Below are 6420 nucleotides of genomic sequence, written 5' to 3'. Positions count from 1 at the left end.
CCAACAGCCAGTCTTGTGCATAATCCAACAACATGTAAACTGAATTTGAGTCTCAATTTGATGTATTTTGGAAAACACAATCTCTTTGCTTCACAAAATGTGTAAAGCAATGAAAGAGAAAAAGTAAAGCAATGAAAATTACAAACGTACTGCGTGTACCTCTGTATGAATGTAAATGTTACCCATTATATGCAATGTCTTCTAAAGATGACAATACTTTCATTAATATCTCCTTATGACCCTCTTGCCTCTTCACAATGAAAACTGAGAATGTTAGAAGATTGTTAACGTTCGATCATAAGTGGCTATCTCATCCACCTCCCAGGATCACTCTCTTTTACGCCATATTTTCTCCTCACGTTTTAGTAACAAGTAAGTGTGTATATGTGTGTGTGTGTGTGTGTGTGTGTGTGTTTGAGATAGAGACATAGGGAGAGAGATCAGCTCTAATGACTTACGCTGATATTTGACCCTGCAGTCATTCGAAGGTGACTCATTGATACTGTATGAACATAGCTTTCATTACACTGACATTTTGCGCAGCATTAATGCCTCTGCTCATCCATCTCTGGCACTTTTCTCTTTTCTCTGGAGCTCCGGTGTATCGATCTGTGCCTCTGCAGCATCATGGTGTAACATCATACTCTATCTGTTGAATGACTCCGATGGAGAGTGAGAGTGTTACGCTGCAGTTTTGAAGGATTTAGACATTGGACAAAATGCATTCTCTTTGTCAGGAAGAGTGTCTCTACTGCCAGTCAAATCATTGTACCGCGATAACCTTGCCTTCTTTGATATGCCTCCCTTGATGTCTTCAAAATAAAGTATTTAAAAACACTGAATAGCACGGAGACAATGTGAAAGGTGAAATAAATAACATCTAAAAATAAAGCCAGTTGCGAGATGTAAATAGTCCCCAATATCTTTCAAGACAAGATGGATTAAAGTATGGGATCATTGAGCAGCAGCGAAGCATCCCTCACTTTCTCTTTACAATCTATCTCAAAAGATAGACACTGACTGAGTTATTCCTCTCCTTGTGAGATTGATTTTCACGTCTCAGTCGAAATGATCAGAGAGCTGCTGGTTATTAGTCTCCGGATAAAAAGACCACTCCTGAGCTGCTGCTGAGTTACTTTCCAGGGCGATTTTTACTGTCGGAGTAAGTGAAAACACCATTCATCTGGTTTGTGTCATGACTGGAGCAACTATTTCATGCGTCATTCTTTCATCCACAGCTAAGGCCCGTGATGCCCCTCCGCCCAGATCCCTGCAGCTGTGAGGGAAGCCAGGTTGAAGTCCAGAGAGGAGAAACAGGTCAGTGCTGGTTCTCACACTGAATTTGTTTAAAGCTGCATGATGTTTCTAATAATCCAACTCCCCAAGTATGGACAATTTAAAGAATCAATATCAATATCTGGTCATTTCATATAAAACTCACCCACATATATACATACCCACACACAAATCTGCCTACACACACATTCATGAATCTCTAAACTACATCGTGATTCGGACCTCCGTCATCACTCATCTTCTACACTCTTTTTCTCCCTCCCTTCGCTGGTCCTCTCGTCCTCCCCTCCCTTGCGTCAGAGCCAGATGGATTACCTCATCAATCAAAGTTCCCAGAATCACGTCCTGCGTCTGTCCCACCAATGCAGTGTCTCCATTCAGTAGGAAAACAGTGTGAGGTACTCACTGCAGACATTTTCTAATAACCCCCCTAAAATATGTTTCAAGTAATCATCATTCCTTTCTATTCATCTGCTCATTCTGAGGGAGTGGCACAGGAAACTGCTAATCTCGCTCTTGCACGAAAGACTGTAACACAGTTTGAGATAATTGCATTATCAAAGTGTCTGGGGGGAGGGTTGAGGGCGTTGAGTGGCCATGACACATTATGGATGTCAGTAACCTTTTACGGTTGCTGTAAAGAACCCACTTAAATTAATAAAATAATTCAAAACTATAAAAATTGACAAGTACATTTATAAAGATTTAGGATTTAGATAAGTTGTGGCAAGTCTATGAAGTTGAAAATAGAAACGTGGATAAGTATTTCATTTTTTTTACTTTTAGACAACTATATCAGTTATAACATTAAAATAAAAATGCCATGAGAAATAGTCACGGTTCTATTCAAATCTTGAACATTTATTTTGCTGACAATGCATTATTAATTGTAAATGATTTTAAAAGAAATAGCCAGACATTATCTTTGATTTTTATCTCCAACCATGCACGAACAACAAAGCCCCCCCCCCCCCTCCCCTCCCGCCTTTCGGTTTTCAAATGGAGAGGAAGTTTTACAATGTCGTACAGTTTCTGTACTTTCTTCCCTCTTCGACAGGAACAGTTGTGGAGCGGGCAATGCTGATAACACCTAAGGAATTTGAAGCATGCACAAACAGCCCTTCCCCCATCCGCTTAGCTCGCTCTCCCCCCTTCCCCCTGCCCTCGTCCCCTTCTTTCCTTCCCTCCTACTCCATCACCCAGCTCTCTTTCTGCCTCTTTACTCTCAAATCTGCTGCTCAGATTACTTCCAGCTGGAGCATAGAGTAAATAGCGCACTCAAGAGATTCTTGAAAGGCAATTTACAAAAAGAAAACATCAGAAATCTTCAGGTTTTTACCAATCAGGTTTTGCTGAACTAGATGATTGCGATGCTTTGCCAGAAGGGGTGTTCGGGACAGAATTTGTATGCCTTTTATTTACAATATGGTTTCTCTGTGACAACTTGTTAATGATATCCTGAGATGGTTTGGTTCGACATAACCTTTTGAGCAACAGTGACCCACTCGTGATAGAAAGACATTTTTTCAGGGAGAACCCTCACAGAATTAATGTGTATAGATCTCATAGACAAAAGTCATTAAACTGGATGTATAAACCTTGTAGGCTCTGTAGGTTCAGTATGAATCAATACAATAGGGATTCATCTCTGTGCATATGGCTACTCACATTTATTAGTTTTCAATCAAATGTTCCTCACTAAAACTTCTTCTTTCACACTCTCCCTCAAAAACACATTCCAGCCACAGGGGATGCCTGACTGAGTGTCTGAGTGTGTGAGGGGTGTGTTTGTGTCTGTGTGTGTGGTCTGTTCAGCAGACGTGTAGAGCAACTTTCCTCGCGTAAAGCGAGCACATACATCTGTCTGTCTGCACTGTGGAACATGAATCATTTTACCGTTTCTCATTGAATATAACAGGGATGTGAACAGTGCTGAAATACCCTGCTGCGTCCCTGTTGAGCACAAGCACAATTACAATTAAACATATGCAGTTTGTTATATTAAAAAAAGAAAAACCTATTAAAACTGCAACTATAGTACATCTTCAGCTACTTTCTGTGAGACCTATATGTGGTGTTTTACGTTATATTGCGTACAGTATGACCATTACCTTTAAAAATAGTTTATTGTGAAATTCACGTCATTATTTCTGACACTAAGCAGTCAGCAAATGCAAAACAAAACTACTGTTGTTGATGATGTGAGAAGTAAAGATGGTTAACGTCTAATAATGTTAAAAATGCATAGTTTGTTTCACTTAAACTGTGTGCAGAGAGTTCTTGTATATGCAGATGACGGTTGACCAGTTTCTTTTATCCTCTTTTTGCTCCTTTACGTTCAACCACCGTTTATCCACCTTCCCCCTCTGTTAGCCATGCTGACCTTGAACCCTACAGCGACAATCTCAATGACCGAGACCCCCACTCACACATGAACTCCCTGAACCCTTCCAGGCCATTCATATCCTCTTTCCTCCTCACACTCCCACTTTGATGACAGAGGTTCATCCCCACGGCATTGACGCTGTTGTCTGTGGGTCTGTGTGTGTTTGTGTTTGTGTGTGTGTGTGTGTGTGTGTGTCGGGTTGGGGTTGTTAATGCAGGCAACATGTGTTGTTGTCCTCAAATAAGTTGTATATGGATGGTATTTGTAGCTGTTTTGTTGTGTTTTATGCTAAAGTTGCCCATTAAGGTAGACTCTCATATCCGGCAAGTATTATGTATTATTTTAGACAACAACAAAAAAAATGGCTGCATGTTGCAACCATAGACAATGCACCAACTCTTTTATCTCCAATACTGACAAATCATGAGGCAATTAAGCAACTTGTACCCCCCCCCCCCCCACACACACACACACATACACACACACAAACTTGTTAGTAAAATGTGTAGAGAAAAGATGGGTTGAAAAGAGTGATCACACACACACACACACACACACACACACACACACACACACACACACACATCATGTAATAAGTATGGATACACAGGCTAGAACACTTGGGATGGAGGGGGCGGGGTTACTTAGCAACGAGCTTGTTGACGTCCAAACAATGTTCATGTCGTCAAAGTGGCTTGTTGTGCCAGACTGAGGTTCTGCTGAGTTGAACAATGTCACCGGTGTGTTCCTAAACGCAGACAGAGGAACAGCCAACAGCCAGGCTGCCGGACTGAATGACACAGAAACCAACGTAAAAATGCTTACAGTGCAAATTCATAGAAATGCTGTTCCCAGCGGAAGATGATATTTCTCCACTTTTTAGCCTAAACTATGATTAGCATTTATTTGAAAAAATATCAACAAATGATGTCAAGTATCACTGTTCATTTGAGGACTTTTTACAGGATTCATTAATCCTCTACATTATAAAATGCTTGTTTGGATCTGTATTGAGCTACAGGCAAACCTAGGTGTTGAGGCTTGGCAAAGTCATCCAGCTCATTTGTTCATTTGAATAACAGGCTCATAGATTCTGAGAGGAAGTTAAGACTGATTCACGCTTTGGGCATAAATCATGAAATGATATTCAATGCTATTCATAGTGAGCATTGATACAGCATATGACTTGTAGGTTACTTCAGGCTACCCCGAGATAGCAGCAATGCTTTGTCGTGTAATTAATACCCAGTGCTTGAGTGTAACCAGCACTGATTACTTTGAATGCCTCTGCATTTTAGGCATCAAGTTTCAGCATCGTTGGGAAACATCTCCCAGCCAATGGCGATACAGTATACAATGCAGAAGAAGTATAAGAAGCCAGAGTCACTGACGAGGATGAGATGTGAAAGGTAACTTCAGGACACAGCTCATTCACACTCCGATGGCAAATGTTTACGTTTAGTGCCCGTAGTGTGTGTGTGTGTGTGTGTGTGTGTGTGTCTGCTGTTTAACAACTTTCGTCTGTGACCTTCAGAGGGAACTGCAGGACACGTTGAGTGTGCGCACCAGATGTGCTGAACCAACTGCTTCACACAATGAGTCCAGTCCACATCGCTGCATCATGCAGATGTTTATCTTAGGTTGGCTTGGCTGATGGTTGCCTCTGACTACACCTCAAGAGCTTTCACTTCTGACTCATTTTATCTCGTGTGAAGCTGCTTTGCACCAGTGTGACACCGCGTCATCAATCACACGATGTTAATGGAAGAAATAATGGTCTGTGTGGTAGGAAGGCAGCAGGATCACCAGCAGTTTAAATCAGATGTAGGGCAGCAGAAATCAAACTATATGACGGACTTTTGATCAGCGGTTGCTCCTGTGCAGTACGTTAGACGAGGCAAAATCCCAGAGAAAAGTCCAAGCTACAGAGTTATTCTGCTTGGAAGCCCAAACTAATCAGTGTATTTACAAAGATACTTCTAAACACTACACGTAACAAGTATATTATTTGAGGGTTTTGGATTAACAATATACAGCTTTTTGAGTTTTTCAACAGACAAAGTGAAAATACAGGCAGTTTTAGTCCTGTCATTATCATCATCCTCATCATCCTCATCACATAAACAACCTGTGTCATCCATTGCAGGCCAGTTGACCATGACAACACAAACAAGAAGTGGGTCATATCTCCACACAGGCATTCTCCACACATGACCAAAATTGCTCAACATGTCTCGACCTCAATCTGCTGCATGTGTTTTTTGTAGCTGGCTTGATTTTCATTTTAAGATAGACAGACAGACAGACAGATAGACAGATAGATAGATAGATAGATAGATAGATAGATAGACAGACAGACAGACAGACAGACAGACAGACAGACAGACAGGTAGATAGATAGACAGACAGACAGATAGATAGATAGGTAGGTAGGTAGGTAGGTAGGTAGGTAGGTAGATAGATAGATAGACAGACAGACAGACAGACAGACAGACAGACAGACAGACAGACAGACAGGTAGGTAGATAGACAGACAGACAGACAGACAGACAGGTAGATAGATAGATAGATAGATAGAGAGATAGACAGATAGATAGAGAGATAGATAGATAGATAGATAGATAGATAGATAGATAGAGAGATAGATAGATAGATAGATAGATAGATAGATAGATAGATAGATAGATAGATAGATAGATAGATAGATAGATAGATAGATAGAAAGCAGATAATTGTTA

This window comes from Melanostigma gelatinosum, assembly GCF_949748355.1.
Source record: "Melanostigma gelatinosum genome assembly, chromosome: 3".
In the NCBI taxonomy this organism is placed as follows: Eukaryota; Metazoa; Chordata; class Actinopteri; order Perciformes; family Zoarcidae; genus Melanostigma; species Melanostigma gelatinosum.
This window is presented reverse-complemented; position numbering follows the sequence as displayed.